Genomic DNA, 25,218 nt, shown 5'->3' on the forward strand with positions numbered 1-25,218 from the left:
ATTTTCTCTGCAAACAGTGTCTTCAGTCTAAATTAGAAGACTGTTTTCCAATGCAGAGCTAAAAATTTTATAGATTACATTATTCTGTCTCTAATTAGCCACACTTTTAACACATTGTCAAAAACATTAAGCAAAGCGGCATCATGTTATTCTAATTCTTTAGAGTATTTTCTTAGGTTGACATGATTTTTTTTTGTGTGTGTGTTTTTCAAGTCACCAAACAGCTGATATATAAAGGACTTCTTTTGCATTGCATCTGTGCTGTAATCTGAATTGACTGAAACATCCATGATGGGTTGCAAGGTAGTTCAGCCTTGTCTGTATGGTATCACAATGATTCTGTGGTGTCTGTGAATAGCAGAAGCTGTTATTAAAAAGTACCAGGTCATTTATACTCACTTTGTATTATGTTAGCCAACAGTAATTTTTTTAATCTCACATCATCTCTGGATATCTTATTTCACTGTATTAATTTTTCACTTTAATGTACCTCATTCAAAAGGATCTGAAACTAGTTCATTTTGGGTATTTAGGCCCCACCATTTAATTTCATAGACTGAAAAGAAATTATATTTCTTCTCTGATTGGATAAGCATGTCAGCAGCTATCAAATAAATAGCTACAGAAGCAAATTTAGACGCATGAAATTGAAATTTGTTTTGCCATGAACATATACAGAAATTAGTTTAAGGTGGGTGAAGAAAAGTGTAGCTGGAGAAGATTTAAAAAAATCACCCAAAAGACCCCTCAAAACAAAAAGATCTGTAATTGAAATTTTCTCAAGACTGAGATGCTGGTATTGATGTTCTCAGTTTGCCTAATAGATTTTGGAGTAAAGAGATTCTAGTGTATCCTTATTCAGAGTCTGTGGAGCCTTTGGATTTAACAGGGATGCTTCTTGATCAATATTTAATACTTTGGTAGGTAAGGAGTGAAAGCTTCATATGACGCTGAGTAATGTGGTCAGAGCAGACACCATATCATGATTCTGATTGTGCCTAATGTCACATTGTATCAGAGTTATTATTACCGTGATATCCAGTATATTTATTTTTTAGTGACAGGCCTATATAACACATACAGATACACTGAAGTAGAGAAGCTCTAACCAAGTGTGCCAGCTTTAGTAACTTTAGCTCAGGCATTCTGCCCTGCACTGATCTGGCAGCCAGTCATGGTCAAACACAGTGCTGCAAAAAGCAGGGGGAGAGAGGGTGGAAACTGTGGAATGCTTGGATTACTATATCTCAATGTCACACAACTTCTTTTAAACAACTGACATATTGAAGGTAGTTATCTGAGGCATCTCAAGAGAAGGGTAAGTGGATTGATTTATTTGATGTTTGTTATAAAAATATCAGCATATTCCTGACACTTTCTCTATCTGACCACCATTTTATTGTCATTGTTCCATACATGAAGTGTAAATCTCGTCTATTAAGGAGAACTCATGAGAGGATTATTTAGCAGGAGAATCTTAAAAACTTATCAGTCCAGTGACCTTTTGACATGATTACACCACACAGAGCACAACTTGGATTTTGTGTTTATTCTGTTGTGACAAATTGAGGTCTCCCCTGTCTCCCCGTCTCCAGGCTGAATAGACCAAGTGACCTCAGCCACTCCTCATATGGCTTGCCATCATGGCCTTTTGCCATCTTCCTGACCCTCCTCTAAGAGTTTTATATCTGTCTTATATGGTGGCACCCAGAACTGCCCCAGCACTGGAGGTGAGGCTGCCCCAGAGCAGAGCAGAGCAGGACCATTCCCTCCCTTGCCCGGCTGGCCGTGCTGTCCCTGATGCCCCCAGGACAGGGTTGGCTCTCCTGGCTGCCAGGGCACTGCTGGCTCACGTTCAACTTGTCACAGACCAGGACCCCCAGGTCCCTCTCTGCAGCATCTCATTCCCCAGTCCATGCACACAACCACGGTTGCCCTGTCCCAGGTGCAGAATCTGGCTCTTCTCTTTGTGAAACTTCATGTGGCTGGTAATTGCCCAGCTCCCTAATTTGTCAAGGGCCTCTCAGCCTTCAAGGGAGTCAACAGCTCCTCTCAATTTAGTATCTAAATGCTACAGCTTCCTTTCTGAAATTGGAAATTCTTCAGAGCAACCCTACCCCAACATTTATTTCTCCTTACTTTCCATGAACCTTCTGTACATCACAGTGACTGTGCAGATTAGGGGGCATGGGTAAATCTAGGAATATGACACCAATTAAGATATTTTTCTGTCAGTACATCAATGTTTTCCATATTTTACCACCATGATTCCAAGGATATGCTCATTGTGTGCATAACTAGCAATGAGATTAGTTATGACAGTGAGTGATGTCTAAATTGGGAGCGAGGGAGGTATGTAGTTCCCTGTACGTGCTCCTAGGGACTTCCAATTAATGTTTTCAATTCTGGGGTGAATTTTTCAATTTTATTCAAGAAACTGTTTCTTGTAGAAATGAAGCAGAGCCTGTCTGAGGTTGCCTTTAGCCAGTGTGCAATGGAATGATCTAGAACCTGCATGCAGCAAGAGAAGCCTGGATTGCACAAGGGCAGGGACTGGAAAAAAAGCTGGCATTCATTCTGTGGGATCATGGATGGAAATCCAGCTTTAGCTTCAGCACCCCAGGAAAATGAAAATCTTTAGAGACAGGTAATTTTAGTTGCATGGAGTCCTTCTATGTAATTATCCAATAGAGAAAATGTGAAAATCTATGCCAGCAGTTAGCCTGCTAGGGTCAGCAGGGGAGAGTGTGTTTTACAGGCAAACACAGCAGCAGGCAGGCAGGAAGGGCTCAGTGGAGAGGGAGAGCTGGACGACTTCACAAAAAATGTGTCCCAGTCTGGAATCAAGAAGTGTGCTCATCTAGAGTCAGGAAAGAAAGACAGAAAAAATAGAGAATGGGTCTAATTCCCTGTTGCTGTGGTGTTCAGGAAAAGAATAAGAATAGGAAACTGGTGGGAAGAACTGGGAACAAAGTCCATGTGGCCTGAAGTCTGGGCTTCAGATCAGGTTTTAGAAAGCCAGACTCTGCTCTTGTGATTTCTGCTGATCTAATACTTGGCTATTTTGATTAGACATATCAATATCAAAATACAGCAACAGCAGCAACAGCAGCACCCAACAGAAAAGAGTTTCTTCTACATTTCATAGGAAAATTCCCAAAAGCCAGTAGCATGACATGGGGTCAGGTCTGACTGCCATTGTGTGACACATGAAAACTCTGTTACAGGGCTTGGAGCTAAGCTGAAGAAGCCCTGTGTATTTTCACTTGCTCTCCTGTCCTCACAATTGGGATTCATCTTACTTTTGGTGCCTGATGCAGTTTTATGATCTGCAGCATCTAGGCCTGTTTGAAGCTGTTGTACGCTGTCATGAAATTCTAAATAATGATGGTTTGCTTGAGCCAAGGGTTCCAATAGATCTGCTCCTCTCTGAAATGGCTCTGTGAGGCACCAGGAGATGTATCACGGCACTTAACATGACATGAGACATCTATACTTAGGTAACTGAAGTTGTTCGCTGGGGATCTGTATCTGAAGTAATCATCCTGTGAAGGTCTAATCAAACAAAACTTTATTGACTACCTTGGCAGACAATTAATTGCATTTATACTCCACTGACTGCATTAACTCAATTTCTATTGACACTAAAATATCCATGATTTCCATTCAGAGGTGCAGGCCTGCACCATGGGCATCCAGAATGAGTCAGGAAAATCACGGCTGCTCTCAGTGCATTTGCTAGAGGATGGGGAGCCAGACACGTAACTGTTGTTAACATGGAAAATGAAGATGTGTAGCACCAAAAAGTTATGTCCAGCTGGTGGAAAACAATGAGGTATGCCAACATTTTTGAACAGTAGGTGTTTATATTATTTTTTTCCTCATTTGATTTGTTTATTTGCTCTGGCAGCCTACATGGTAGGATGAAACTGTTCAACGGTTGTCTCTTTAAGGATTTCAGTTCAAAGTATGTATAGGATGAAGTAGAAACAAAGCGGAAAAGAAATAAATTTTTAATCAAATTTTTAAAAATTTTTTTACAAACAACAAAGCACAGAAAATTAGTCTAGAATTCTTGTATTATGGTATGTCAGCAATCACATGGAAATAAGTAAGAAATCTAATCTCACCATTAGGCTAAACTACTAATTTTCAAAAGATATATTCAAACTTTTCCCTCCCTTTGAAAAACACATATAGTTACACGTCTCACCTATGAGACTTTTTGAGTGTAAGCTCTGTTACACTCCAAAATGAAAATTAGAAAATCCATACCCTTGATATCAAAGGTGAAGTTTGACAAACTTTGACCAGTGATTTCAGCATATCTATGGGTCAGAGCATTAGTAATTTAAAGGAAATAATGCTGAAAATTCTTTAGGCCTCATTCTGTACACACTTTTCTTTCACAAGATATTGAGCTTTGATTTTGATGGTCATCGAGGTGAAATCTGGTATTCATCCGTGACAGAGGGTTAGTACATGTTTATGATTGTTGATCTGAACCTCCGGTACAGTCTGAAATTTTTGGGGAAAAAATATAAAAGAATACAGTAATGGAGACTTTTCTTTGCTAGAAAACCAAGGGCTAATCATCACACCAACATTTTAGTCTCTTATTTGCTAAATAGTGTTGTGTAGGTCATTTGTACTTCGCTTTCATAACCAAGCACATTAAGAAGCACAAATTATGCCTGCAAGAGCTTTTCACTACAATTCTGCCCTCTTTTCTCATTCATGTGTACCTGAAGTGGTAATTGAAATCTGAAGTTCTAATATGCAGAGCTGTGAAATGTATGTCAGCCTACTGAGTCCTCTACTCACCAGTACAGAACAGAAGGCAGCTTCCTGGCTATTTGAAAGCATTATGCTACTAACAAGATTCTCAGTCTTACAGCAGAGGCTGTCGTCTGTTCTCACCAGATACAGAATTAAAGTGTATATTTCAGGGTAGGGAGTAGGATGTTTAAGCTTGAGGCATGAGAAGAAATGTCTGTTGGTATTTAATTCCCATACCTTTTGCCTGGTTAATCAGATAAGTAGTTTGTTGCAGATTTCTCTAGACACACACCTCATTAAGCAGTGAGAGAACTTCCATTGAGAAAGGGCAGGATCACAGATTAAAATTAGTTTAATGTGGTTTCTCACACGTACTGGTGGTATCTGCAGTTATTTCAGGTTCATGCCAATACCACTTACTTTTATTTACCCATCAGACAAACACAAGGGCCTTCACCAAGCAAGATGCTGGATGAGATGCACAAAGATCAAATGACTGAAAAAACACATGGAATATAACTTGGAATCCAGATGTTCAAAAGTAAAGCCTCCAGAAAGGGATTATGTAGAAGAGGAAATTTTTTTATTGTCTATTTTTTATTCCCTTAAATAATTTTTGTATCTTCCTCCCTTTTTGTTTTACTGTGATGGCAGGATTACTCCCTTTCATCCTTTTCTCAGCAGTACAGAGAGGTTTCCCTCAAGTCTGTACGTGTGTGGCAGGCCAGTGCTGGGTGGGTGTCCAAAGAACTCCAGCCTTGCTGGTGCTCTGTCCCATAGTACTTCTTCTCCAGTAATGGAGACAGCCTGCTGGGGACAGGGACAGGGACACTGGGACCAGAGCTGCCTGGATTGGTGGGAAGGGCTGGGGGCATGGGGCTTCTGCATGCCTTACACCGGTTTTAGTCGGAGGAGAGCAGTACTAGGATGTGTCTGAAAAGGAAAGCTTGGCATATCTGCAGAGAGAGAAAATATGAGGCTGAGGAAGATGAGACTCCAAAATCCATAATGAAGAGCGAAGACTAGTCAGTCCTAATTAGGATCTGATTGTTATGGGGAAGGATGGTTGTTAGAGAAAGTTTCTTTTGAAAAACATTTTTCAACCTGCGTTTGTTTGCATTAGGTTTGAACCAGATTGTACTTGCAGAACAAAAAGTACATGTTTAAACTCTGCTGAAAGCCTGCAGCCAACAAAGGAGATAAAGACCTTCTGTTCCTCATGTTACACAATAATAGGGAAGGAATTAATAATGCTGCACGGAAAAAAAACCCCTCTATTTAGACAGCTTTATGCAACAATAACAGGAGCCTGCCGATGAGCTCAGTGTACCCTCTATTTACTATGTATGCTATGTGCAAATTACACAGACGTGCTTGAGCCTCTGGAATTGCAAAATTCACAAACTAATTATTCAGAGCTTGACAACAAAGCAGAGTCCACTTCACCTCACATCCAGTGTCAGCGAGGAAAGATAGTTTTGTCATTCAGGAATAAGCCTGTGCTAGAAGACAGATGATTTTGACTCGTAACTTTGTTCACTCAGTTCTGTTTCAATTCTTCTGGAAATAGAATTTCAGATTGATCAAGCTGTCAATGTTAATAATTAAAATTTGAAATTGGGGTTTTTGGGGTGGAGGGAGAAGCATGATTACCTTTTAAATAGGTGAATGCTTAGCTCAATCCAGAATTACCTTTTGGACTTTATCTTTCTGTAATATAAATAATTACACATCATGTACAACAGAAGAAATTACTGATTTACAGCTAGTACAGAGGCAATATCCTCTATAAAAAAGAAAGTGTCAGCTTGTCTTCAGAGTTTCTTCTCTAAGGTTTAGAATTAATTTTTTTTTTAAATTTCTTGATGTTCAAATTATTTGTAAGATCTGTGAGATACAGTCCCTGTGTAAGATATTGTGAATTTCTTAGGTGTTCCTGGGACTGGGTAAGTTTCTCTCTTTATATGCCAAGTGGAACAGCAGGAGCATTTTCAGTAAGGAGTTATCAGCAGTAGCTACACTAAAAAACAAATAGATGGTTAGTACTGTATGTGATGGTCCTAGATTGGCAGGCTGAAAAACTGTGCATAAAGCTAAAGCTAGAAAATCAATCACTTAAACTCCATGAAGCATATTTATTAAGTTTTGGAAATTCTGAAACAAACTGAAATCTTCTTTGAGAGCAATAGTTTGGGGTATCCTATCTTTCATAAAATTTTGCCATGTTGGCTTTCTAGAGTTCTCACATAGTGTTATCCTTAGCTTTGGTTTTAGGCTGCTTTGTTCAGGCACTCTGGTCCAAATTAATCACAGAAATGTGAAGTATGAGCATTATTGCATGTTGTGAGCACTTCAACAATAGTCAACATTTGCCAGTATCAGAGATTTTAAAGTTGTTTTCTGTTTAACTGAACATCTCAAAAGCTTCCCAATGGTACAATTATCCCATAAAAGCTTGTAATAAAGTTAAACACATATATTACTTGGATAACCCAAGATTTGGATGGATGCTCACAATTTTTAAAGCATATAACTTATATTTTGGTTTTCTTCTCTGTCTCCCAGAGGTCTGCTTAGGCAGACCTAGGGTACCAGGTATGTCTGTAAATGAAGAAGGATATTAAAAGCTTTGATAAGTGTTTTGAGAGATGACACATTTTGAAAGTTGGGTTGAGATTTTCATAAATTATATGACCTACATAGAATAAGTGATAAAGGCAGAAAGAAAGCTTTACTGGCACAACCTTTATATAACTCTCTAGTGTTACTAATTTCTATATATCTTTAATGAAAAATTGAAAATGAACTGGATTTTATTGCCATTTTGAAAATGCAGCATATGGAGTATTTTCAGCCTTATATTCTCTGAAATGCATGATCAAACTGTCTTTTAGATTTCCTTTCTAAAGATCCTTTCAAAAAAGGCTCAGTGGTGGAAAACATCTTTCAAAAAATGTTTTTGTAAAGGGAAAATTTTAAAGGGGTTGGAGTCTTTGTGCATGCTAACTTATCCTGTTGTTAGTACTGTAGCATTTTCATGTAAAATAATGATAAGGAAAATATTCTCCATTTCTCAGCATTTTTTTTTTCTGTAAGAACAGATTGCTATTCTCCTATCTGCACAGAATTTGCACCAGCTGTATCAGAAATTTAGCACAGGAAAAGAAAAAAGGTCATTTACATTGCAGATCCAACAGCAGAGAGTACTGCTCAAGTCTTTGGCTAGAGATGATCAATATAAAAGAGAGATCATTTCAGTTTATGTAACATTAGATGATGGGGTCACACATTAGGAACTATTCTAAAAATAAAAAAGTTTATAAAGAAGAAAGAAAAGAATGAGATGTTCTTTCCTGGCCCTAAGTTTTGCAAGCTAAGGGTACTGTTTTTCTTAGTCCAACCTGACAAAATTTTCTAAAATATCACACTTTGATGCTTTAGCTTAAAGCTTGATGTTTCATAAATCTGGTTTTCTAGAGGATGTCCTTTCAGACAATGACTATTTTACAAATTTCTCTACAATTTCTCTATGTTTAACTTGTATGTGGACATACAGTTTCCATGAGGTCTAATAAATTTCTAAAAGACCCTCAGCTGGAAGTAATAGCAGTTGCTGAAGAAAATTCAAGTTTTCTTGTACAAAAGAAAAAAAAAAAAAGAATATGATCAGGGAGTCTTGCTCATCTTATCCATTTTCAAGGCTCTTTTTCCCTGAGGAATTTGAGAAAGGGGAAAAGTACTAAGGTAGGGAAAAAATACTATGAAACTGTTTATACAGTAAACAGTTTTAGATAGATTTTCCACAGAAAATATCACTGTTTTCCTTTGGGGGAAAAAAATCCTTGATAGAAGAGCATAGATAATTTGAAATATTTTGTGGCCACAGAACCTCAGGGTAGAGGTTTGGTTATCCCTATCTGCATTCCTTGACAGCCTCACCAGCTCTGAGGCTCTGAAGCTGTGAGGAACTGTCTTCTCCCACAGTGCTTCATGGAAAGTGTGGTCCTATTCGGGGGTCCAGACTGCAGAAGAAAATGGGATTGTAACTCATTAACTTGTAATGGCCTTGAGTAGCCATAAAAAAAAAAAAAAAAAAAAAAAAGGTCAACCTTATAAATTAATACGTATCCGTTGGTTTTAGTTGGTTTTCTAACCAACACTTTTTTTTTTACTTTTAGCTAGATGAAAAGTTGCATGGAAAAAGTTCTATTTTTTTCATTCTTAGTCATGTCTCAGATTCTTGTTATTTGGGTGCATGTGTGCCATTTTGGGGTTCAAACGTCCTTGGTTTTTATGAGTTTAGTTTATTGGTGACCACTGCCATGGATCCTGCTCACTTCATCCAGGAGCCTCATCCATCTGTGTTAGAAATTAGTCCTTACGCTAGTGTCCATGAAGGAAAGAAAAAGCCCAGTTGGGCAAGGATTTTAAAAACTCACAAATCACTGAAGCAATTATTTCATACACCCCTCAGATCACAAAAGGCAATGGAATTTCTGGAGGGAGTAGTAGCCATCTAACTAATTACTTTAAGCAAAAGAAAAAGCTCACTGTCAAGGTCAGACTAGAAACATAGTGAGTCAGGGTATATTTTATTACAAGGAACCTCTCAGTGTTTTGATTATGTTATTAGTTCCATGTAAGTGTATTAACTGAAAAAGCACGATTAGCTGAATAAATTTCAGGAGGGATGTGAAAGCTGGTGTCAGCAGTTAGAATGCAGACACCAATTTTTGTCTAGCAAGGCAAGAAAGCAAAATTTAAGGTGGAACCTCCCAGAAAAGACACAAAAAAAAAAAAAAAAAAAAAAAAAAAAAAAGAGGAAAAGAACATGTATGTGATTTCTGCTTGTCCAGACAGAGGCAAAGCCTCTTTGATCAAATGACAAGAAAAAGGACAGATAACATAGTCTTTTGAAGGTCACGTCAACCTTTGAAAATTAATCTGGAGAACCCAGTTCTAAAAAAATATTTCAGTAACACAGTTGCGAGCCCTTGTCCGAAAAATTTTTGCACACTGACAACTAATGTTAATTTAAGAGGGAAAAAACCCAGAAAAAAAAAAAAGAAAAAAAAACTCCAAAAATCCAACAAAACCATACAACATTTATTTTGATACTGAACAATAAAGACAGTTGACTCTGTTTCAGGGTATATTTGAGGACTTGAAAGGTAAGACTGAAATTTCATTAGATCACCATTATATTCTTTTGAACTCTTTAAAGAGAAACACTTCAACCAAGCTACCATGAACCAAGACATTCCTCCTGTCTTTATCCCTCTGCCTCTCCTTGTACCTCTGGGTATTCATTTGCTCTTTATGCTACTCTTAGTATTTGAGCTAATCTTCTGATCTTTAATGTTGGCACTGCAGAAAGAAGAATTTGAGAATGTTAAAAATTAGAGAACCTACCTCTGTCTGGACACCAAATGGCAATTACTGTCTGGGCATGATATTAGAAAAAAGTAGATTTTTTCAGTGATGCAGAGGAAGAAAATCTGAACTTATCCAGGAATTCCATATGTGCATAAATAATGTGTTTGTGCTCTTCTTGGGTGAGAAAGGTCTCGTGCTGTGAACAAGGCCTTGATGTTGTCTTTGACTTCCTATTTGCAAGGAGTCAGGACTGCTCATCCTTGGTGCTGCTGGCAGAGGCCATGCTCCCACCCACACCTGTGCTGCAGGGCTTGCAGAAGAGAAAGCAAGGCAGAATGAGGGGCACATGTTAGGAAAATACTGAAAATACCCTCCCTGAACATAGGAGAGTTCTCCAAGAGAAGGAGGCAAGTGCTCAAGACCAGAAGCCTGGGGGAAAAACTGGTGTCCCTGGGCCATCAGAGGTGACAGCAGTTCAGTCCCTCCAGCCCAGGGGGCTGTTTCCAGCTGAGATGTGAGCAAAGGTAGCCCCAGATTCTTTCTATTGCCCAGAACCTGGTGTAAGATTTTTCTGTAAAAGGTTTGGTTCCCGCTTTCTTGAGAGATGAGACAACATATCAGGAGGGATTCTTTGTCTCCTTTAATGTGAGGTGCTATAAGTGGATCAGACACTTCAGAGTCTCTTTTACAATGACACAAATCACAAGTGTCTGCCCCTCCAATCCTCTCTTCCCTTCCTGTTCCTTCTGGATGGGTTGGCTTTTTCTTTTCAATGCATAAAGGATGAAATCTGGGCTACCAGTTTCAGTACTCTATTTTTGTCCCATTTTGACTTGGATTTTCATTCCACTTGTGCTGTTTTCAGAAAAAAAAATACAAGTAACTTATTTCTTTCACCAATTTTATGGATATATATTTGTAAGAAATCACTGATTTGAACTTTGTTTATTCAATATATCTGACAAACACCTACAAAGGAAGAATTTTTTTTTGTTTTCCTTTGAAATTGATTGCCTTCATCCATTAAAACGAATTTTGAGAGAAAGTATACCAAGTTGGTTTTGCATCCCTCAGACATATAGCTTAGCCATTTAAATTTACCTATTGGAAGCCTGTGAAAGGCTGGGACTACAGCACAGAGGTGAATGAAAAACAAAGCATTAGAAATGGGAAAACATACACCAATCATACTACTGCGTTAATGCTCAAATGAAGAGTGTGTGCATATACTGTTTTTTAAAAAAGTTTTTAAAATAACACACATGACCATACTTTGGCTTCAGGGGAGGCAAAGAAAAAATAATTGTCTTTCTATCAGCCTATGAATTATTAGGTGGGAAGGCATCAATTGTAACCAAACTGAAGTCAGGAGTTTACCAATAAGAGATAGTTCTGAAAGCTCTCACTGTTTGAGGAAATCCTATTGAAACAATTGTCATCACTGCCAGAAGTTCCTATTCACAGAACTAAGTAGACACTTCACTACAGCACAGGAAATTCTTTATAGTTTGTTTATAAACTCTGCTTTTTTATAGAAAAATGAACTACCAAAATCCCCTGAGTGAAATTATTTAATGCCTTCCTCAGCCAGTGATCCTTTCTATATATTATTTTAAGGTTAGTTATTAAGCTCTAAGCAAACACTTGGCTGATATTTTTGGATCATGGGAGAGCAGGCTGTAAGGAGTTAAACTGGCCTCTAACCTTGTATTTCAAGCTTACCAAGACAATCAGCAGTCAGCACATCTAATGTCCTCTTCTAACTCGTTTGGAAGTGAGAATGAGACTGTGACAGCTTCAAAACAGCCCATCATTGCATAAGGGGAGGAAGGCAAGGTGCTGCTCCAGGGCACTATTCCAAGGTCAAGACAGCAGATAGAAATAGCCCCTTCTACAGTGAAATACTTTAGGTTTATACTAATAGCCAAAATTCTACCAATTAGTCCCTAAAATTGTTTGTTGGTTCACTGGTTATGAGGCAAGGCCAGATGTCTAGAAATAGACTGTCTTGATTAGATTCTCCCTCCACATGCCTCAGGAATGTTCTCTTTGCTGTTGATCAGAGTAATCTAGCACACAAAAGCATAGATGAATGTGCTCACAGCAGAATTGCTTCTTGGCATTTTAGAGATTCTACGAGATCCTAGTCCCTTTGGAAGGTAATTAGTTGAAGTACTGGTATAAGTTGTTTTAAGCTTAATGGGGAAGATCCTATATATTGTTTTGTTTATCATTTTGTTGGCTCACTAAGTTAGGAGAGGTCTGGGGCCTTGTTGACATGGAAGGAAATCTTAATCGCCAAATATGGGAAGTAGTAGGCTAGAAGATGTGATGAGGTGGATGCTCATGGGATTTCAGCTCAGTGTTCAGTCAGTTCTTATTCTGCAACAGAGAGTTGGGAATCTATTGTCATTGTCCACCTATCAAATGCTACTCTTGATGTCTCTTCCTCTCAGACCTTGGAGAGGTGTGAATCCCAGACACCTCAGGTTTTGACATGATGTTTGTGAGCAATGGTAGTCACTCCTGCACTACAGAGTATGCAAATGATTTCAGAAATGTCATGCTGGTTTACATAAGTCCTACCACAGACACAATATCTGTAGCATGCTATTAAATCATGAAACAAAGATAATTTTTTTCTGCCTAATCGAATTCTGATAAGTTCAGGAAACTGTTCCTTTTTAGACCTGATATTGTGCCCAGGACATTTAGGGTGGGTTTCTTTTAGCAGGTAATATGGTAGGAGCATCTCAGAAAATACTCCATGCAAAAAGTGAGCATATTAATGAAGTAAATGGCATGATCAAGTGGCTTTCCTATTTTTTTCTTGCTTATGGCTTTTCTGGCTCAGCTGCCAATGCAAAAGTTATTGATATTTTTTGTGCATTACCATTCCTGCACAGACCATTTGTTCTAATTTTTCAAGATTTTGTAGCAGTAAATCTAACAGTTTATACTTTGGCAGAATTCCCATTAAGATGCAAGTGTATGGTAAACAATTAAAGGATTGAGCATGCATATTGAGAAAGCTGATGATGTGCTACTTGTGGTGATGACTCTTGCTGCTCTTTTGTCCTCAGCCACATGGCATTAGATGCTGCCTTTACAAAACCGTCTTGTCTTTGTCAAGCAGGAAATAATCTAGAACCCCTTTTTTAACAATCTGTTCCTTGCTGAAGCCTTGTGAGGTACCCTGGTGTCCTTGTTCTGACTCTCCTTACAATGCTCTGAAATCCTCAAACATCTTTAGTGTTCAAAGAGAAGCACATGGGGCTACATGGTGTACATTTGTCTGCTAGATACAGCCCCTTTTTTTGTGCCTCTAATGTTTCTGTTTGCTTTTCTGCCATGTAAGGAGATACCTACAGGGTTATGAACTACAAGAATATTTAGTCCACTCACATACTTACTATACCTCAGATTTACAGGACATTTCTTCTGGGAGTAATTAGATCTTCTGTACATTGGGGAAGCTGTTTGCAGATTGTGGATACATTGCTATGTTAATGTGGGTGAGAGGAACTGGTTTTTCCTATTGCCTATCCCATCTAATGCCAGCACTTTTAAGAACTGATAGCAGCTGCCAGAAGCAGCCATTTGTAGTACAAATATTGAGTTTTATCAAGCCTGAATAATCAGAAGCTATGCTGTGTAGCAAGACTATTTTTCTCTTGAAAAAGCATATCAACAATGAGGCAAAGCCCATACCAGCATTATGGCAGGTAGGAGGCCTGTCAGATGGACAGTGATTATAGGATATGATATAGCACCAGTCCAGTTGAGCAATGTAAACTTTATGACTTGGTCCTTGGGCTGCGTAGCTGTGTTCAAGGTTTGAACCACTGGAACAGTCTGGGTGTTAGCAGTATGGAAAATCCAACTCATGACTGTCTGAAATCCCAAAGTAAGGTTTGGAATGAAACCTGTATTTTTTTAAGGATATATATCTTGGCAGCATCAGCAGGACATTACCACAAATTACTTACTTTCAGGTTCATTTGTACAATGTAACAATAAAAAGTTTTAGGTCAGAGATTACATGGAATGTTTTTCAGGAAAAGAAAATTAAATTTCTTTTTTAAAATTAACACCCAGTAAATATTCAGAGAGATACCTTCTAGAAGATGATATAAAAACCTTTGCTAGGAAACTTTTATTAGTTTTGAAAACTTGTAACAGTTTAGTGCTAGATCACACATCTGCAAGCAGCACAGACTGTACTGGCAGTGTGGGAAGACCCTGCTGTGGAAAGCAGCAGCCTGGAAAGAGTCAGCTGAATAAGGAGCAGCCAGTTATGGCTGAGGGAGTTAACATGCACAGGGAAAGTATGACTGAGGAGGACAACAGATCTGGTACTGCTGCTCTCTAGGGAAGAAATGAGGAATGGGAGCCCAGGGTCCACTTTGTGGCCAAGAACTGCAAGAAGTGCACTGAGTTAAGGGCTCCCTGAATGACCTACAGTGTAATTCCAGTGAGGCTCCTTCTACAGTTAGTCATAATATACTCATCCAATTTAGACAACCTGAGAGAAATTTTAAGAGCAACTTGATAACAGAATGCAAGTGTTTCCATTGGAGTGAAGTCAGATCAGTTCAGAGTGAGATTATTTAATCCATTCTTAGCATTAAAGATAAGAGAATATTGCAAGTCAAAGGTACATTTGGAAGACCTTGAGGTGCTGCAGGACTGTGTGAAAAAAGCCTTATAACATGTAAGGCTTTTTTTTTTCTGGCCTTACAACATGTGCCTATATTCTTCTCCCCACCTCCCCTCACATTTCAATTAACAGATGTGTTGTTGACCTTTATGGAAAAAAATTATTTTGATTAATTTTTTCAGACTCAGTACCACTGAGTTGAAATAGAGTCATCATTAAAATCAGACACTGTTATTTTCTGCTTTTCAGATACTTCCATCTTTCAGAGGCTTCCATCTTGTTTTCATTTAATTCTTGCTTACATGAAGGTACTTGGGAATAAAATCTCCCCTGTGGTGTATTCTCTGCTGAATAAGAATGTTTGCACATTGGGTAACTTATTAATAATAAACTCTGTTTGCCGATATACCTGAAAAATGCTTTACTTCAGTTTAATATTTGGCGTTATCTCCAAATATTGATGTATTTTAGGCACTTATTCATATGTTCTGGAGAATTCTTCTTTCAGTGAAGAATAGCCATTATTTAAAAGTACAGTGCAGCCCATCTCTGGTCCTCCCTGGCATTTTCAGTCTATACCAGGTTCCACAGTGCCAGTGAGAATATTGGGGTCAAACTGAAAGAGTGCCCCATGGGTCTGCTTCTGACCTGCTAACTGAGACAGTGCCCAGCTGTATCTTTGTAAAGATGGTGAGAAGTGGCTGAGCACTGAGCTACAGCAGAGCTTTCATTTCTATAAATTCAAAGATAAATCAGAATGTAAGAAGTTAATTCAAATGCTTTTCTTATAGCCGTCCAATTGTACAGTGTTTTTCACAAGCAGTTTGATCCAAAATATCTTTGGGTGGTCATGGCAAAGTTTTAAAGGAAATGTTTGTTGGTTTTTTTTAAACTTGGTTTGGTTTTTATATGCTGGTAAATTTTTAATATTTTGGAATAATTGTATTTGCAAACAGGACTATTAAAATTTGTTCTTAATAAAGTAGAACATAAAGAAATAGTAAATTTAAGAAAAAATTCAAAATTACAAACATTTCAAAACTTCAGTGATAATCCTAAGTGTCATCAATACTGAAATAAAATCAAGTCAAGGTTCTCCTTTTTATTTTCCAGAGAATGAGTAGTTCCTGTTCTGTTTGTCTTATGAAATACTATGCCATCCATCTACCTCAGCATCTTGTTGTAACCTGCTTAATCACTTAAAGATGAACAGGGAAGGTGTTTTGATTCTGATGGCATTACACAAACAAATTATCAGGAGCTTGTGATGTTCACAAAAACAGGATTTCCTGACAAGGTTTTGTATGAAAAGCTAATACAGCCCCTTTCATCTCAGAGCAGAATGCCTTCCTCATTAATCTGCCTTCTCTTCATCTTAATAATACTTAGCAGTCACATAATGCTTTGCATTCCCTAAGCACTGTACCTAAATTGAGAATCCTTTTTAGTAGTTAGGTGTATACCTGCTAAGGGAGTGCTATAGAAATCCTAATTGCAGGTGTCCGTAAGTTAAAAAAAAAAAAAAAAAAAAAAAGACTTTTTAAAAATTAAGAGGAGAAAAAGAAAGGAAAAAAGAAATAGAAAAACTAGAGTCTTAAAATAGTGCTCACTACATTTTTTTGTCTTTTACAGTGCTTAGATATCATGTTGATAAATGCCTTGGTACCTCTGAGGAAAAGTAGATCATCAGTATATGGTAATTTTTCCTGAATATTGAATCTGAAAGAGCAACAGAACAATAGTTTTTATGTAGTCATTTCTGTTATAGTTGTCTGTGTTATTTGATGACTTTTGCTAAGTCTATATTATTAAGTAACATAGACAAGTAAGACTGTAGAAGTAATGTTGATGTTTAGGGCCTTGCATCTGCAGTATGCACATTTATAGTAGGACTAAACTGGTCCCATGACCTGAGTGTCCTTTACAGCTGGAGTGCATTAAGTACACTCCCAGGAGCACATCTTCCAATTTAGTCCCATCCAGAAGGAATCCAGGTCATTCGCTCCGAGAACATTTTGTGGTGCAAATCAAAGCACAACAAAAAGAGACAATAGGCAATTTGTTTCAAAATCTCACTCTTCCTTTAAATTGAAACACCAAAATAGGCACCCCTCTGGGACTTGGATGGAATGTTCTGTTACTAACTCAACAGAAGATCCTGTACTGGCACACACTGAGGAGCTCATATATCATTTTGAAGCACTGAATGGCTTGTTTTTAGCAGCAAGGAATATTCTTATTTCATTATGGTTTGCAAGTAGCAGCTAGAAATAGAGATGGGAGAGCTGGAATGAAAGACATTGATTTAATAACATACCTAAGGATATACAGTTCCTAGAACTCACATTATTTAGTTTTTTGCTGAATCTGAGCTCATAGAAAATTCAGACTTTTAAAGGCTGGGGCATCTGCAATAATGATTTTCTGTGGTAGTCCTCACCTATCTGTTCCCTACATATGGCCACATGTTGAGGTATGGATACCAGCAGGGAGCCTGCTGGGCCCACGTGCTGCCTGCAGTGGTGTTGAGCCTTCCCCAGAGCGAGGCAGAGCATCCCCTGCAGTAGATGGCTGTGCAACTGTCTGCCCCCAGCATGAGACCACCAATGCTAACTTAAGTGAGAGAGAGCAGATTTGCAACTAATGCATGACTGACACCTGTTCCAGGGTGCCAACAACAGCAGTTCTCCCTCTGGGTACAAGCCAGGTTCGAATGGAGTGTTAAAGGCCCTCCCTAGCACGAGTGACCAGGGGTAGTTGTGGCAGTGCCAGTTGTTGGTTTCTCTGGGTCAGGATTGAAGGCACTTGAGACAGTAGTTCATGTTCGGATCCAGGTGTTTATTATTTCTTATCACTGAAACAGTCTCACAGCTGTGAGTTCAGCTGCTTTTCATTAGCAAGGCACAAAATGGCTAACAATCTCTCATTACAAGGTCTTTTAAGACTAAACCATCCAATTAAGAACTGACACCCCGATTATTTTCTCTTTTAACTCAATAACCAATCCCACAGAGCCCACAATGCAGATTTTTCTGCCCAATTACAAAATGCCACTCAAACCCAAGGAGAAGAAGGAAGCACAAGCATGAAGAAGAAACCCAGGATGACGCCCTGTGCCCTCCATCTTGCTTCCATCTACAACATCTCAAAACCTAAACTTCCCACCAAGTGATACACCTACACTACTCTCTATAATCTGTTTCACACTTTTGTGGATTCTAGTCTATCTTGAAGTCTAGGAAACTTTCTCCATGAATGAGGGTCAAAGTCAGTGTCCCCCTGGGGGTCAGGGCACCCCAGAGCAGACAGAGAAATATTCCCGGAGCCCTGGGTTTCCACAGGTAGTAGGCTCTGTAAACACACATTTAGACAAGAGTTATCAGTCAGTGACTGGCACATCATGGGGACTGCCCAAACATAGCCAGAAATGTGCATGTGACTGGCAGCCAGCTGCAAGAGTAGGTAATTACTGACAATAGAGAATCACCTACATCAGAGAAGAGTATTTTAATGTTATTATATTATAAACTTGTCTTGAGTTATATGAGACTGGAAATCTAAACAACTGCCCCTAGGGAAGAAACATCTTTCTCATTGTTTTCTTAAAAGCTGGGAAACAACCAGAGGCGGGAGGCTTCTATCTTTTCCAAATTTTTTTTATTTGTTTACAGTTCATAAGCCTGTAACTTTGCCTCATCCATGCAAATGTTCAATGCCTTTTTCAGTCATGCTGAGCTCCTGGCTGTGTTACTGCCTCATGAGCAGATGTTCTAGAACCCAAGCAGGAAAAACACACTTCCTTTTACTGGTCTTAAATCTTGTGCCTTTCCCCAGATGTCCCCTTTTTACAGGGAAATAATGAAGAAAGTACAGAGCAGCGTTCAATTTACCACCTGAATGCTTCTCATTAGTTTACATGTCTCTATTTTGTACCTTCTTATTTATCTTCTCTTTATCTTTCAGTAAAATAAAGTGTCACATTTATTTTTTCTTGGGTTTTTTTGGTTCCTGAAAGCCATTTTCTCTGGAACCACATTTTTGTTGTTGTACTGTTTTTGCTGCTGGAAAACCAGAACTCAACACATGACTTCAGATGAGGGACTTGCCTCCACAGAATCTATCATCCTTACAAGCTGTCGTTATAGAACCCCACAGAAGTTCCTAATCTTTGCATAGCTCTCCTGACTCAAGAAACCTTCATGTTCCTCTCAGACTGCTCTTGTCAGTGTTTTACTGACATTAATGTCTTCTTCCCTAAGCACAGCCCAAGCCCTATATTTGTCTTACTCCATCACACTCACTTCATCTTCTCCCTTGTTTCTTTGTGGCTTTATTGACCTCCTTGGCACTCTCTGACCATTTTTCCATGTGTTTTATCAGAGAGCATGAACTGCCAGAGATTGGTTGGTTTCTCCCTACCACATATGTATCCCCTTACCTTCATCAGCTGCTAGTCATATAACCACTCCAGTGCTTCTAGTCCCAGTTTGCATATCCGATACTTATTCTTCCTCCCTCTGACCAATTTCCTCTCCTGTAATGCCTAAAAGTAGTTTATTTTCTGCCCAAATCTGTGTTTCTTTTCACACTTGAATATCCTCCCACTTTCTACATTCTTCCCCATCTCGCTTTTGCTTTTCTGTGTTCTCAAAACCAGCTTCTTCATCTGAAGACCTCTGGTGCCTGAGAGGCATTCACAAAAAGGACAAAATACCTCTCCAACTCAGTGCCAGTTTCCTTCTGGTATGCATGTGTCCATCTGATCTCTGGTCACAGAACTGACATCCTTGTGTCCTGTACTGGTGAGAGGAGTGAACAACTGTTCTGGGTGGGGAAGTGATGTATGGCTCAGATGACATCAGAAGCCGAAACAGATTCAAGAATGTGTCTTTTAGTGCGTGTGAAAAACAAATTTGAAAAACTTCTTGTTGGTTAAAATTTCACTGGGATGTAATCTCTTGCCCCATAGAATGGCTTTACTGTGGTTCAAAGAAAACACTACCATGATCTTTTAACACGGATCACACATTATCATGTATTATTTCTCCCAGGTTTAGCCTTAATGCAGGTTGAACTGTTTATCAAAAAGAGACAAGGTCAGGAACCATTATTAATAATGAAAAAAGGACTTACAGTGAAAGACATCAGCCAGGCTGGATAGAGGAAAATGTAAAAGCACAGCCACAATATGAAAGCTGTAATTTAGAATTTGAACTGAAAAAAAAAAATTACAAACCCAAGTAAAATACTTCTTCATTGAATGCAATTACTCAAATTTAATGAAATTATTCAAGTCTCCATTAAGCACTTTAACATCACTTGAATTATACTGAGAGATTTAAAGCCTGCCTTTTGATACTTATTTGTTAAAATCAATAAATTCCTGAGGCAAGTTTAGGTTCTGAAGGAGCTGACTCTTCCAGTGGAAAAATATTCTATTAAAACCAGAACAAAGTGACAACCAGCTCATCTAGTCTTCATTTTTTCTCATGATAAAATCTGGCAATAAACCCAGGTCCTTCTTCCAAATTTTGCACTACTGTCCAAGCTGATAATAAGCCTGTGTGCAAGGGTAGACTGTTTAAATATCTTCAGTTTTTACACAGCAATCAATGTAGATAGTTTCCCTGTGGTTTTATCATTAATATATTTGAGAAAAAGAAAACTTATGCATGCAGAAATGGGTTATGAGAAGGAACAATCTGTCTTCAGTGCAGTCCTGTTCCTCAGAGACAGTGTACTTCTGCTGTAACATAAAAGGTTGGGTTTTTTAGGTGAAAAAATGAATAATAAAATGCTATGCTGTAAGAAGCAGCTTGTCTTCTCAGGATTGCTTGGTGCATTCCATATGCAATGCTTCAGTAATGTTTTATATTCAGGACTCACATTGCTCTTCACAGGGTGGTTCAGTAAATATCCACTGGGTGTTTTTAAGTAGGAGGTTGGAAAGGAGGCTGCTCAAGTTGAATTTTGATATCAATTTCACCTTATTTCAGATATCTATACTTTAGAGGTTTTTATGTGAGATAATTCTCCTAGGACACATTTATAATGAATGCTTGTACTACTTTAGTAGTCTGTTGCAGACATGCCTCTTTCTTTCTTTCTATAGCACTTTGAATGCTCAGTGACTGCAAGCTCAGATAAAGACATTCATATGTACTAAGATGAATATTTCCTGGCTACTCTTTGTCTTTAGATGCTCTAGTGTCCCATAATTGCATATACAAACTTGAAAATTTTATTGGAGGTCTCTAGCTTCCAAACCAGATGTCCCATTTGTAATTTTCAATAACCTGCCCATTTACAAACCTTTTGGGAAAAAATACAATTTACACATGCTGATACTTGCTATAGCTTCACAATTAAGTCTTCTGAAAAGTCATCTCTGTGTGCAGTCCTATACAGCCTGCTGATGCCCTCAGTTTTCCTGGGTCCCCAAGTAGGCAAGGCTGCAGCATCAGCACGGCAGCCCTGCTGGCCCCAGGCAGCACCGTGTGACACACCTCCTGCCTTCATTTGCTTCCCATTAGAGTGTTTCCCAAGAAGTGAAGGCTTTTCCTGCCCTGTTCCTTTTGAGAAATGAAGATAATTGCATAGAAATAAGAATATGACATCACTAACTTGTATCAATAAAGATATTGCCCTTAAACTTATTATCATAGTCTACTTTTCCTATTTCATTAGTTCTCTTGTGTATATATATACTATTATTATTATCTGGACTATTGCAGCCTAATACACTATTTCTTTAAAGCACAGAATTAATATATAATGTCCCTAGTAATTTTTTACTGACAAGAAAAATTAATAAAAAGTTGAGCAAAGATGATGGTGTTTGTTCCTCAGAGATTTATGGAGATAAATCTTTGCCATTGGATCTTCCATAACTTGGAAACATTTTTCTTTCTTTTTTTCATAATCTTAAGAAGTCACCTCATTGAAGATGGAGATCTGCAGGTATGGAGGGAACGACAAAAGGTGCTGAATCTGACAGGCTTGTACCTTCACCAAGATTGTTGTGAAAGGTGCTGCAGACTCTGTCAATGTGCTCAGTGCCTGAGAGCTGGGCTGCAGTCCTGGCCACTTCTCTGTATATTGGTGCGCTCCTTGGAGAACTCGGGCCTGTGTGGACCTCTGCAGCCCTTGCTGCTAACATGGAACAAGAGGTTTTTTGGAACTGCTATGGTTACATTTGCCATGTTTTTCTCCTGGAATAATGTTTAGAATTTGTTCCTTTTTTTCCTTTTTCCTGTAAACTCTTTGTTCATGTGGGAAGAAACGACCAAACAACCCAAGATGCAAAAAGGACTGTAGCAAGGAAGAAGCCCCTGAGGTGACCAGAGCCTGTCAAAGGCATCAGGCTGATGAAAGGCTCAAGGACTCTGCTTTGCATTCTGCTCTCATCCAAGTATCCTACAGAGACTAGCTGTGAAGGACCCCGGGAAGATGCGCCCTGGTTGTGAATGAAGAGCAGCTCTTTCCATTTACAGCCACTTCGGTTCGTTTCCCTACATAAGCACAAAAATAACCATTTTGGAGGGGGAGGGGGAGCAAAAAAAAAAAAAAGCTCCCAGAATTATCTCAGGGAAAGAAAGCCAGGTGCCCATCTTTGCATTATATCCAAATGAGATGCAGCTGTTTAAATGTAAATGTTAAACAAGAGAGAAGAATGCCTTAATTAGCCCTCAAAAGGAGACAGGAAAGCTGTCAGAATGCACCTGACACTAAGCAGTATGAGATAAACTCATTCCAGCTGTCACTGAACTGACTGTTTGAAGGCAGAGCAATGCTATTTTGTGCAAACAATGTAAAATGTTTAGGGAACTGCAATTAGCATCAACATGCATAGAGTAAGTGAATGCAGCCTGCTGGTGTTTACTTGGCTTTGAATTGCTAGGGTTTGGAGTAAAAAAATAAAATTAGTTATGCATTACACACTGGAGATTTTATTCCATGCTTTTATGCCTTACTAAGAAAAAGGCACAGGAGAGTGAAAAGAAGCAAAGGCATCAATCTGACTTTAGAAGAAGATATGATATTCAAAGGTCATTCTGAGTTTTCTCCTTCCTACTTGAGCAATAAAATGTTCAGATTCAATCTATGAGAGAAATTTTCATACAAGCTGTCCACCACATAAATAAAGCTGAAATGTCCCATGCAGCATGGCAATGTTTCATATCTTGCCAGATGGAAAAAGTACAGATCAGATTTTAATTTTTTTCTTTTTTATAACGTTGGCAAATAGCAGAATCAAGATTATTTAATATAACCAAAATATCTAGTTCCCTTTATGTCTTTATATGTAAAGTAATACATATAATTTACCAGCATATATAAGTTACTGATTGTATGCCAGTGCATTCAAGACACTGAGATGTATAGGAATACAGCTCTATCAAATATATCCTTGTATAAGATGTAGTCTCCTCTCAATAACCTTAACTATAAGCCAATTTTTTGTGTGTTTTCTATACTCATGGGAGTTCACCTCAATACTCAAGGTTTTGTTATCTAATCTCTCACCAGACCTGCCTTATTAAAACAATGGGATGACGCTGTGCATAAAATGCCTTTATTAATTTTTTCTCTAATCTTCTGTAAATAAATACCACTTATAGAAAAGTAAAACTCCAGAGAGACTGAGTCTACAAATTGGAGATCTACCTGGTGACTAAAATAAAAATCCAAATCTAAAGACATTTGAAAGGAGTAAAAAGCAAAAATGTAAATGGCCTTTTAAAAGTATTCTTGAAATCACTTATATTGCTTATTTTGATGCAAAGCAAAAGTCTTGACCCGTTAGGCAAGACTGAAGCCAGACCTTTTGAAGTTGCAGAAGAGGAACCTTCTAAGGAAATGAAAGGTGCACAAATCCATTGGGCATAATGAAATGTATCTGTGGGTCCTGTAGGGACTGGCATATGAAGTGCCTAAGCTACTATTCATCATATTTGAGAAGATGTGGCAATGAAGTTACCACAAACTGGAAATATGCAAATATAATACCCATTTTTAAAGAAGTTAAAGATCATGGGGCACATGCTTCTGGAAACTATTCAAAGGCACACGGAAATTAACAAAATTATTGGTGACAAACAACATGGGAAAATTGTGCCCAAAAATTTTTATGTTCCATGATGGGACTACAGCACTGGTGGATGAGGGAAGAGCTGGAGAGGGTCTTTCTACAAGGGCATGTAGTAATAGGAAATTTTTGAACAGCTTTATACTGAAAAGGTTTAAATTAGGTATTATTGAAAAACTCTCTGCTGTGAGGATGATGAAGCACTGGCACAGGCTGCCCAGAGAGACTGTAGATGCCCCATTGCTGGAAGCGTTCAGGAACAGGTTGACAGGGCTTTGAGCAGCCTGGTCTAGTGGGTGGCATGCCTGCCCATGGCAGGGGATTTGGAACGAGATGATCTTTAATGTCCCTTCCAACTCAAAACATTCTATGATTCTATGATATGAAAAACCTTCTGAGACATCAGCAATGGCAGAATTTTTGCATGCTTAGGATACAGGAGTATGATGCAGGGTGGATCAGTGCTAGCAATCAAATGTGCCTCTGAGAGGAAGAAGTTGATGTGATGGGCCCAGGGCAACACTAGTCAGAAATAACAACTAAATTATGTTCATGTCTGGCCTGTCATACCAGCTGTTTTATACTAACTTCTCACTAGACATGCTGTTATAGTTTTAAGCAAGTTTTACAGCCACAGCATTTTTTCCCTTTGGAATTTGACAATCTCTTTCATATATATTGCAATAAAAAACCTGGAATACAAAAAATATGCCAGTTCAAAATATATTGTTCATTATCAGAAATGTGCATGGGATGGAATGATGAGACCAGGAACTTTTACTGTGACACCCACAATTCAGTGCTAGATCTACAGAAAACATCCATTTGTAAACACAGCAAGAGTAGCCACACAGGGATTCCAAGTACAGTATGCAGTGACAGTAACACTCTGGTTACTTCTTGGTTTGCAGACTTCTCAGACCTATCAGTACTGCAAAGCATCTGTTCTGCTGTGGAACAGGGTGGCTCACTTGAAGGGAATAAGCAATAACATTTATGAGACCAAGTTACTCACATATTTGCATTTAAAATGGATCCTCAGCTTGTAAACTCTTGATTTTACTCGTGGTATGTAAACCAAAGTTTATATGAACTATATATGGTATCAACAGATCCCCACATGAGGGAGCAACTGATCTCTTGATAGGTAATATCAATAGGCATATTCTCACAAAAGAAATCCTACACAGAAAACTGGGGGATTTGAAAGTATGTGATGTCTCTTGCTTGGCATGGAAAAAATGAGGATGCAGAGGGAAGGCAACCTTTAACCCTATCCCAAATTATGTCATATTAATAGTATGCATAATACTTG

Source organism: Onychostruthus taczanowskii, unplaced genomic scaffold, assembly GCF_017590055.1.
Source record: "Onychostruthus taczanowskii isolate IOZ18803 unplaced genomic scaffold, ASM1759005v1 scaffold54, whole genome shotgun sequence".
In the NCBI taxonomy this organism is placed as follows: Eukaryota; Metazoa; Chordata; class Aves; order Passeriformes; family Passeridae; genus Onychostruthus; species Onychostruthus taczanowskii.